Source organism: Eulemur rufifrons, chromosome 3 (genome assembly GCF_041146395.1).
Source record: "Eulemur rufifrons isolate Redbay chromosome 3, OSU_ERuf_1, whole genome shotgun sequence".
Lineage (NCBI taxonomy): Eukaryota > Metazoa > Chordata > Mammalia > Primates > Lemuridae > Eulemur > Eulemur rufifrons.
The window spans coordinates 49,608,234-49,620,487 of record NC_090985.1 but is presented as its reverse complement, the minus strand read 5'-3'; the positions used below and the strand labels follow the sequence as shown (position 1 = coordinate 49,620,487).

The following is a 12,254-nucleotide window of genomic DNA, read 5'->3' as shown; positions in this document are numbered from 1 at the left end:
GCCATATACATGGTAAGCACTCAACAATGGTGTTTCACTTCTTTCTCCCTTATAGCTTCTGGGAGACTACTAAAAGCCTGAAAATTCTTTAAAGATATGAGATGTGATTTCTGTATTTACAGCATTTGGTTTTGACTAACCAACAACTCAAAAATCTCTTGATGCTCATTAATTCTCAGCACTTTCCATGTCATCTTTATTCCTGCTTGATTCTTCTTAGGTATTTCTTTGTACATTTATTTGTTTGTTTTAACTTTTATGAGAAAGGCAGTATGAGATCAATTAATGCAATGCAATCAAATGAGTATGTTTCAGGGGAGGAGATCAGAGGAAAAAAGAAAACAAAACATGTAAAGTAAATGATGATGTCCTTGAAATGGTACCTGAGAAACAAACCTGTAATGATATGTTAATATGTTTTTCAAGGTCACAAGAAAATGTGAACTGCAAGGAACTTCAGTATAATATTAATATTATTCTCTTCATCAATGAATAATATTATTTTTAACCTCACACACTTGAGGGTTATACTTAGTGTCATTAGTGATCATGGTTGACTACTGCAGTGACCTTGTTTCCTGGGGAGTAGTGGTTGTGTTGGAGGTAGAGCTTCTTAGCAGAGGAGTGAAGAGTTTACAGTTTTATAAGATTTTCCAGATAATTTTTATTTGCTTTTACTTAGAAGGAGAAAGGCAGAATTCCTGTTAAACTACCATAGAGGGCCAGGCACAATGGCTCATGTCTGTGAACCTAGCACTCTGGGAGGCCAAGGTGGGAGGGACACTTGAGGTCAGAAGTTCGAGACCAGCTGGAACAGCATATTGAGACCCCTGTCTCTATAAAAAATAGAAAATTTAGCTGGAGGTGATGGCACACACCTGTAATCCCAACTACTTGGGAGGCTGAGGCAGGAGGATCACTTGAGCCCAGGAGTTTGAGGTTGCAGTGAGCTGTGATGATGACACTGCAATATAGCCTGGTCAACAGAATGAGACCCTATCTCAATAAATACAAAAAAATAAACAATTATATAAACAAACAAACAAAACCATAGAGTAGACGTTGAATGAATATGTTAGATGAATAAAAAAATTTGGGATAAGGTGGAATGCCCCAGATAAGACCTTAATTAGTGGAGTTTGATTAAAAATTTTCCAAATTTAAAACTTGGTATAACCTGGTTTTCGTTTTTTAGATGGTGGGCAATAGTATGGTGGTGAAACCCTAGTATAATGTTTTATACAGGCAAATTACATTAAGCTGTTTCAAATACTGTGACTGAACAAGTGGAAAATTATTTTCCATTATCAGAAAAAGAAAACAATGTCTGAAAATAAAGAGAATCAAACATTTTTCAGAACAAAAAACTTAGGATTTCTTTTAGAAAATAGTGAGCAAATTCAACTGAGATTCCAATTTATATGATAGGAAAAGGTTAATATTTTATGCCTGCAGCATTTTGTGGCCAAACATTATAAAACATCAACTAGTGCAAATTAAGAAAGGCACAGTAACATGCATGAAATAAAAGCTATCCATCACCTTTTGAAACACACTCTTTGTAGACTGATTAAAACACAGGAAGAGAAAAATGTTACCTACACATTGAGCATGCCAATAATTGAACTGGGATTCAAAGAGAGCTGCAAAGAGAGTAGTCGGGTACAAATGCAGAGGTGTAGAAAAATGGTTTGTGGCCAGAAATGTAGTTTCCGGGAGGTTAATAATCAATCCTCTATCTCCTTTTTTAAAAACACCTGCTTGAAGTGCAATATTTAAATTCCACAAAGAATTTCCAGAAGCTCTTTTATTTTTCTCTATGTTCTCAGTAATTTACCTTAACATTTTTTATGATTACCAAGGCTACTGTTTATTTAAATAAGCCCACTATCTCTATCTGACCCATATGTTTCTTTTGACTTTGGATTTAATTTATGATGCCTATTTTATAACATTATATTATTTCCATGGCAACTGTCTTGGTACAATAAACAGAGGAGAATGACTTCAGCTGCTTTATCCTGCAGTAAAAGAGTTGGATTTGAGAAGGGTAAGCTTGAGCTGAAGATAAAATAGCCAAAAACAGAAATGATAATAAAAAAATGAAATTCATTTTATTTCATACTGTTGATTAGGGGTTGAATGCATTTACTAGGTAGAATAATCACAATCCTACTTTCTTGTATTCACCCTAAACCTATCCCTTTTAGTGTCACTGAACTCAAGGCTGATTGATTCCTTAGTAGAATCCACTATTACCAATTGATAGATCTAGTTTATTCCAATGTTCTTTTGTCTGTTTTCAAAGCCCTGGTTACATTTGAACATATCGTAGCTAAGTGCATTACCAGATAACAAACAATAAAACCATTTATTAGGAATCAACATCTGTACTAATGGCATACATATTTTCTGCTATTATTTTCAATTTTATAAGGCAAAAATGAAAAAAAAATGCATACACTCACGTATGCAAAAATAAATAGACACATTGACTTTATAAAAACATGAAATTAGAAGTAATTTTAAAATCTATTTGCCTAATGTGGCAATGACCTTTCTTTCCAGTGGCAAAAGAATTTTAGGTACTGTCAGTCTTTTTCAACTTCAATTAAATCCTACCCTCTCCTGAGACAAGCATCAAGATCTAATTCAGTTACAAGTAGCAATAACATTTAATTATCTCCTCCAGTTATCTACACTGTCAAATGATAGTGTTTCCTGGAGCCACAGATGTCACTGTTGTAAGCAAGAGCCAGTTTGGGGATATATACAGAATATCAGAACTACACTTACTTATTTAATGTTTTTATTCTTTATGGTTCACATTTATGTGTAGCACCTATTTGCTTCCAATCTAACTTGCTTTGAATAAAAATGCTGTTAGTATATTCTCCTAGGGAAAATTACTTAACCTCCCCGTGTCCCAGTGTCCTCATTTATACCTCATAAGATCATGCCTAGTATACAGTAAACACACAAAAAATACTAGCTTTTATTACTACCTCAGGTAAAATATTTCTTATCTGGCAATTATGTGTACTAGGGACTAGTAACCTAATTAAGTAAAGATATATTAAGCTACAAACTAAAATTAGTTTGTCTCATGACAATGTTGATGAATATCATGCTTTCTAGGTTAATATTATAACATTTATTTTTCTTTAAAGCACTACTTATGGATCTACTCTACTTTTCCTTTTTTTCCCAGCATATTTTCCAATATGTCTCGAAGGAAAAATATGCTCTAAGTATTTTTGAACTTGGGAAAATTTCAAAACCAGGATGAGGTCACCCAGAGTTTATACAAAGAGCAAGTCCTTCTGGCACTTTTGTGATTCTTTCTGGTGTGAGACCCTCACTATTGCAATTGCTTCTAGAACATGACCCTAAAGCATAGACTGCAGTAAATACTCCACTTTTTGTCTCTCTTCTGTAACTCAAAATCTCTCTTACAAAGTCTGTGTCCTCTATGTCATCCCCAAACCCCAAACTTAACTCATCTTGTTCTAGCTTTCCAATTAGTAGTCAGATTTTGGCTTGTAGCGAGATTTATAGTCAGAGCATGAGGATGTATATGGGGAATGAAGTATTTTTAGGAGTCTGCTATTTTAAGTCCTCCTAAAATTCGAAAATCATTATCCAAAGAAATTTGGAATTCTAATAACATGAGGATCATTTTAATGAAAGTTTCCCTATGGGTGAGTCACCATATGGATAGGTCAGGGTCTACTCTGATTAACCTGGTTAATGATGAATACATGGTGAATTATGTTTATACTTTCTTATGTTAAGAATGAGCACCTCTGATATGCCAAAGTTTATGGTAGACACACAGGAGGTATAAAGATAACTAAAAACCTTCAAGGGACTTACACCTATCAGGTAAAATGGCTTTTATTCAGGTACCAGCTACAATATGATAAAGTAAGTTTAGAAACTTATCCCCTAATGGACTTCTTACATTCTAAAAAGCTGTCTGTAAATCCTTTTATTTATAAATCCCAAATGAATGAGAGCAGTTTAAGCTCCCTGTCCACAATGCAATTTCATTAATGGAAAACGTACCTGAGGTTTCCCCCATTTGTGTGGATACTGTTTCTATCGGGTACATTTTTTTTTTCTTCCTTTTGATCTCATTGAAAAAACTTTGAATCATTTATTCTCCTTGTTGAGAACTGAATTTCACTACATATTGGGGAAAGATTTATTCCATATGCAAGTATAAGATTATCATTTTTTCACCATATTCAATTTTTATAAGCTTATCTTTTTGTTTCTATCATAATTATAAGCCTCGTCTTAGTAGTCTTTCAGGCACCTTCATTGTTCGTTGGTTGGCTCGTTTACTTATTAGACTTGAGGGGTTGTGTGTAAATAACCACATAGTAAATGCATTATAGATTAAGGAACAGTGTGACAGCCAAGGCTGAAATGGCAATTATAGTCCTTTATTGGTATAAGGCTGAATTGACTCTATTTTCCTCTAGAGGATGGCTTTGTTCCTATAAATGAAAGTTAGTAAAGTTGAAAATGTGAAAGTAAAAGAGCTTTGTCTATATTATATACTCATTTCTTTATCAACTCAATAAATTTTCTGAAAGCTTTCTGTATGCTAAACACTGTGGCACATAAAATGGCAATTCAATATAGCATGAGATCTAGAAAGGGGAAATACAGAAAAGCTCATGTAACCTACAGGAAGGAGATCTACCTTACTTTTAGGAGGTCAAGGAGGACTTATCAGAATGGGTAAATAAGAAGGGTTTGAAGAATGAAAGGTTTAGGCCAAATTATAGGGTGAGGGGGGTAAGAAAGTAACCTTCAGAATTTATTTTAAGAGCAATGGAGAACAATGGAAGAATTTTGAGCAAGAGAGTGACTTCAAATTTGTATCACAGAAGGCTCATTCTGACTCCATTATTTGATTTGGGGAAAAGGGACAAGGATGAAGATTGGAGTGCTGTTTAGGCTATTGCAATAATACGGTAGGTAACCACAGATAATGCTGTCTTGAACAATGGTAAAGTGATGGGAATGGAAACTCAACAGACTAAAATGGAAAAGCTGTTCCACCAACTAAACAATCCTTTCAGTGTTTTCTCACTATATATTTTAATCTATACTCGTCAAGAAATTATAATATTACTTTGCTTGTGCTAACACAAGTGAGAGCTTTATCATTTGGCCACACTAGACCTCAATATAGCTTTAACAACACAAAGTGTAGGAAGTGCTTGGCATGCTTGCAAATGGAATTTAACATCTTGTGACTGTATTCCAGGATGTGTTTAGCCATATAAAGAAATGTCTGTGAAGATACTAAGAACAATTTATGAAGGAATTTAAGAAATTTTGACTTTATTCAGTATGCAGTGGATAATCACTATGATCTGTTCTTTCTAAGGATAACTGGTGTGATGGCCAGACTTTAAAGTGAACCCCATGATACCTATTTCCTAGTGTTCATGCTTCAGTGCAATGTCCTCCCCTTGGGTGTGGATGGGACCTGTGACTTGCTCTTTATCACTTCATGTGATTATGTTACATCCTATAAAATTTCTTTCTAGCAGAATCACTAGAGAGACTTTCCTTGCCAGCTTGATGAAGTAAGCAGCTGTGTTGGGGAGGCCCAACTGGTAAGGAACTATGGATGGAACTGAGCAAATAACTGAATCTCTCAGTTCCACAACTACAAGAAACTGATTGCTTCCAATATACTCAAGTGATTTTGGAAAAGGACCTGAATCTCAGGTGAGAACCAAGCCCTGGTCAACACCTTAATTGTAGCCTGTGAGACTCCAAGAAGAGGACCCAGTTAAACCATTTTCAGATTCTCAATCCACAGAAACCATGAGAAAGTAAATGTATGGTATAAAGTCTCTAAATTTGTGGTAATGTGTTACTAATCAATAAAAATTTCATATAACTAGTGACAATATTGAATATAAATTAGATGAGGGAAAGCTGTAAATAGGAAATCTAACTAGAAAGAAGGTAATATAGTGAGATTATACATGTAATTGCTAGAACATGAACATGAAAGTCAGAAAGAGTAGGTTTCAAGCTTTTTATCAAGTTATGTGATAAATTTAGTTACATCATAAAATGGAATAGTAAAATCCTTTCAAATGTTTTTATAAGGGAATATGTGAAAGAAATTATATATGCGTGTGTATAATATATATGGGTAGTGTTTAGCACAATGTAGCACACATCATTATTACCATTATGCTATTATGTTAATCTGATGATCTGATGAGGATCAATGAGAGCTGAGCAAGGATAATGGTAGTGAGGATGGAAATGGTGATAAATTTGAGCAATAGTTTTAGGTGATAAGTCACAGTGACTACTCCAATATGGATAAAAAGAAAGAGAGAGAGAGGAAGGAGTGAAAGATGACATAATTTCTAGCTTGGATGATACAATCATAAGAATGATGCCATAACTGAAAGAAAGAGTGGGAGAAAGAAGGCTGATTTGGCTTAGGAGAAAATGAGTTCTGTTTTGCCCTTGTGAAGTCAATGTGCCTATAGGAAGACATCCATATGGAGAGGTCCAGTGTACAGCTGGAAATGCAGACTTGCTACTTAGAAGAGATCTGAGTGTGTGGATGGATTTGGAGATGGTTGAGAATTATGTTACCCGTGATCAGATCAGTATTAATTCACACACACACACAAAATTCTAATACTCTTTCTGTAAAAACATGAGAAATCTCTTCTCTTAATAATAAGTAAAATATGTGTTTAATAAACAGAGATCAAGATAAAAAAATAGAGAATGGGAAAATGACCTTTTCTTCTTTCCTTAAAGGATGAATGATTAGTAAATGCCCAAATACAAAGGGGATATTTAAGTTGACTACTCTTGATAAAATTTGTTGTAGAGCTCAGCAAACTATGGCCCCACAGTCACATTTAGTCTGTTACTTGCTTTTTTAAATAAAATTTTATTGAAACACAGACATACACATTCATTTATGTATTGTCTATTGCTGCTTTCACAATACAATGGCAGAGTGCAGTAGTTGTAATCAAAACCATGTGGCCAGCAAAGCCCTAAATATTTATTATTAAGTACTTTACAGAAAAAGTTTACCCACTCCTAGTCTGCTGCATAAAAAAAATGGTAGTCTTCCAATTTCAAAATGGTGCATCAATAAATAAGGTAATAAAAGAATGTCACCTGTAATGCTACAACACTGATCTATGATTTGTAGGACTTGATTTCTGGTATATTCTTTCACTCATTACTTGTAGCCTTTCTAAGCATACATTTTTTCTCAACTGTTAAATAGCAATAATACCTCCTCTGCGTACTTCATCAGGTTATGAGCAAGAAACTCTTTAAAAAACCTACAAAGCCCTGAAAAAATGTAAGTTAATATTCTAGATTATTTTATATTGTTAAATCATGAAATCAATGGATTCAGTCATAGTCATACAAGAAAAAATATAAATATGCATTTGTGTATATGATTTATTGGAGCATTTTTCTATCTAATATTTTCTTTATCTTTACAAAAAATATTTGGATTGAATACTCATACTGGCATCCTTTCCAGAAAAGAGAAGTACAGAAAATTAAGACATCTGCTTAAAGTCACCAGCTAATTAATTATAGAATCCAAAAGCAATTTAAGTTTCTTAATTCTTAATTTGCTCCCTACAGGGCCACATATCCACAATGTTGACTAACTTGATAGATCAGTTATATTTGACATACATGTGTGGGTGTCTGATGTATATGCTTTTAGTATAGAGAGCTTGGAGACTGAGATGAAATAAGTAGAACTTGTTTAAAGATGACTTACCTCTTCAAATGCATTTTATTCTTTTAAAGTTTGAATTTTTAATAAGATTTTCATTTTATTATGGAATAGTTTTAGATTTACAGAAAGTTAAAATGATAGTACAGAGTTCCTATATACACTGCATATCTAGTTTCCCTTCTTGTTAACAATCATTTTTAAACTAAAAAATGAATAACTATCATCATATATCATCTAAAAAATCAGAAAAGTGAGAAAAATATATAGATGTGTTATGTAGAGTTATCATTTTTCTCATTGGACTCATGATTAAGGCAAGATGTTGTTACTTGTGCAAGGTCAGATAAAAAAATCAATGACACGTGAAATTAGAAACAGAAGTAGATGTGTTAAATAAGGGATTATGAGGATGAATGAATTAATGTCTATAAGATGACTTAAAAATGTGTGGGCTTCTTACAATGTGTGGACTCCTGCCTAAAGACTAATCATTACTAATATTTAACTTGCTAATCTACTTTCCAAAACAACATGTTCTTTCATTAGCTCCTTGTTTATTTGCAACATGGCCTGGCTTTGTTCCTGGTATATTTGGATGCTGAGTGAAGACATACAAGGAAGGTTTTCCTGATTTAAAAAGATGGCAATGTAAATGAGTGTTTGGATATTTGGTTGCCACTTAAAAAGGTGATCAGATATTTACTTTCTGAGAAATATTGCTCTCTGGGAAAATCATTTAAATATAAAATATCTTGACTAAAATATTTTCCCTGTTATTTTTATCTTTTCCAAAATGTGAAGCATAATTATAGATATATAGATATGTCTTTTGTGAGGTAAAATTTTGATCTTGATCACTAAGTAGTAAGTGAGATTATGTGTGTCAAATACTTAGCTGCTAATACAATAAAACGTTTTCATCTCTTCTTCTTCATCTATCTCCTTTCCTCTGTCCTGCTGATTGGTGAAAATCACTCCTTACTGCTGTCAGTCATCATGGCCCTTAGGAGAATTGGATATATGGTGGTGGATGGAGTTGCAGGCACAAGGAAAAGGGACTAACTTTTGTTGACCAACTGTCATGTACTGAGCCATACATGAGGTGATTTACATATCTTTCATTGCTTAGAGCTATAAGCTATCTTACAACATAGATGCGATTATCCACATTTTACATTTGAGAAAACTTGGCTGGAGATTCTCACAACTCGCCGAAGTTCATAAAGCTTAGGAAAGGTTAAAGTGTAAATGTGAACTGTGTGCCTTCATGGAGACCACTGTATGGAAAGAAGAATCCTTGTCTCTAAATAGGTGTTATGCTCTTGATTTCTTACAAGATTCTTCTCCTGCCTCTACAAATTTTCCTGAACTTAAGCAGCACCAGATAAATGGTCCATCGTTAAAGAAGTTTTCCTCCAATTAAGGAAAAGGCAAGCATAAATTCTCTGATGCCATGTATCAGCTATAATGAAGGCCAGATTTCCTCCCAACTTTACTGAAGTCTCCAGTAAGAGACAATGGTGTGCTACTGTGGACTGAGCATAGGACTTGGACTCAGCACACCGTGAGAGTCATGGATCTTCCCCTAGGTTTGTGTACAACCTTGGGTTTTTTATAGACATTGTATCTTTGCTGATAAAATAGTTGTGCTAAACCTACTTTCACAACACTGGTGGGTTTTTGGAATGAGATGCTACATGATAGAATCCTTCATAGATGTAAAATACCATATTATAGTGTCAGTATATATTAATATTTTGTTAAACTATAATCTCAAAACATAAATGAAGAGGTTATACAGAAAATTGCCTAAAGGAAAATGTTATTTGTTATTTATCTAACATCTAGAATTAAGATAAATTTCACTAAATTCTACCAAAAGAAACCAACCAACCTATACACTAAATATTGAATCAAATTAAGCATATGTAACAAAAATAAACAAAAAGTAAGTTTCCAAAATTACCTTTATCATTGCCTTATTGTCCAAAGAGTCAAATGCCTTATATAACCTATGTATACATAAATCATTTTAGTAAATGCTAATATTAGTTTTACACTTGACATAAAATCTGAAACCTCATCTGGAGTTTATTCTAGGAATATATTCATCATTTGCACCTTGTGCCAGAAAAAAGACTATTCTCCAAATAAGTGAAATAGAAGCAAACTTTTGGAATATGACCTACTTAAAATTTGGCCATTGTCTGCAACACAAGCTCTGTATGCAGCTGGCAATGCTGTGGACTAATAGCAAAATAAGAAATATATGCATATGTATATGTAGAACCATAAATACAAAAAGAAATACTTTTGTTTTAAAGCATAGGCAAAGTAGGGAAGTTAAAAAAATTGGAGAAGTAACATCATAAAAAAATTCATTCCATTTAAAGGAATATTTCTCCCTATCTTGTAACTTACATGTATACCTGCAGTGGAATTTATAAAGGTCAATAGGCTTAATTATAAATTTCAATAAGCTTAAAAGCAATCACAGCTAATTTGAAAATGGGGGAAAAATTCCCACGGCAATAACTTTGCTTTCTAAATTTGTCCACAGGGTGATTTTCTTTCATCCATCTCATTAAAGATTTAGGCATAAATAAACCTACTCTCAAATAAATACTTTAATAAAACAAAATTAACCTGAAGTCACTTCTTTTGCAATGTCAGGTTTTCACAAATGAATTCATTAAAATCTATTGCAAATGTGGACAAAATCTTAAAAATGTACATATAAACAATTTCTTCTCAACCTATGCAACAGGCTGGTATGTATTTGATTGAGAGAAAATATTAACTCTGTATGACTTAAAATCCTTCTGGAGTCACATTTCCCTAGATGCTAGTAGGAAAAATTGGGGCTTTGTAATGAGGCAGATCTCTATACAAATCATGGTTCTACCACTTACAAACTTTGTGATCTTAGGCAAGTTATTTAACATCTCTAAGGCTCAGGTTCCTCTAATGAAAAATAGCAGAAATAATAACATCAGGATTATAGTAAAACTTAAATGAGATAACTATACATAAAATAGCAAGTCCTTGTAATGTTAAGATTTTATTAAATGGAACTATTTCCTATGATAATTAGTTTTATAAACTAAATTGATGGGCTGGAGAGACAGCAGATTATATTCAATACAATAGGAGTTAAAATAACATCTAAATTCTGAATGCTTCTTATATGCCAGGGATTGCACCAGGTGTCTGATTTACATGTCTAATTTCTTTTAATCCTCTTAACTAACTTATAACAATGAATTAGGTACAATAGTTGTAACTATTTTGAAAATGAGAAAAATGAAATTTAGAAAAGTGAATTGGCCAAATGTCAATTGATCGGGCACTCTGTAGCCCTCACTTGGACTATTCCGAAGGTCCTCATTAATTGGCCTTTGGAAATCATTATACAAAACAAAAAGGGAAATGGTGATAATTCAGGAAAATACAAGAATTCCAAATCTGGTAACAGTGAGGGGTGGAGGGGGGGAATAAAAAAACAAAGATAAGAAAAAAAACACAAAACCCTCAGAAATGCTGTACCCTGCATAGCTTCTGGAAAAGATCTTCTGAGAGTGTGCCTGTTTATCTGCTTATCACCTCTCAACTTCAAGCCTCTGTGGTTGCTTGTGCCCATTTCTATAAAGATCTGTGATTTTAAAAAGAAATTGTATTTCTTATATATCAGTTCATCTTTTGTATAACCCTATGGGGCTGTGAAACCAATCACATTACTATGATAGTTTTCAGACCCACTTTAACTTGGAAGATCATATATTTTGCTTCATTTGGGGCTCCAGAGGAATTCCCACATTCTGTATATTGGACAATATATCAAATGAGGTAAGCAGGGTATCCTCCTATCCATTCTCATTTTCATCTGTGGGGCATTTTGTATCTGGAAAAAAGGACAAGGGCTTGAACCGAAGATTAAATCTCTATAAATTTTCCTGATTTTGTAGCGTATTATAACTTAGATTTGTGATCCACAATTAAATTTACAATTAATTCAAATTAAATGCTTATGAGAATTTTCAATAGCTTTCTGAAATAATAAAATGACCATATGCATATTGTTCTATCATAAGTACCGATAACCACTAGACAGCTCCCGGCCTAAAGAATTTGTCACCTTCATATTTTCTAATTTAAATAGGGAATGACTTATGTCCCTATGAAATGAAAAAGTCCTTCATTTTTTCTAACAAATTTTTTTTCCCTTTTTTCAGTAAAAACATTTATTTTCAAAGTTTGAGGTTGTGGCTCCATACTTCCAATACTTAAATTATTGCTATTGTTTATCTCACAACATGAAATTAATAAACATCTCAATTAATCTATCATGTATTTGAGCCAATACGTTCCTTCATAGCCCTTAAATTAATTACCTATTTTTCATTTGACATACTTTCCCTTGTAATCATCTCTTATGCATGTTAATTCTAAATTTTAAAATTTTGTCAAAACTTCAGTG

At 33.3% G+C, this 12,254-nt stretch overlaps 1 protein-coding gene across 3 annotated transcripts in view; it reads right to left on the bottom strand.

Moving 5' to 3' along the window:
• Positions 1 to 12,254, bottom strand: part of CSMD3 (CUB and Sushi multiple domains 3) — a 1,111,380-nt gene that overhangs the window by 338,853 nt on the left and 760,273 nt on the right. The window lies entirely within an intron of this gene.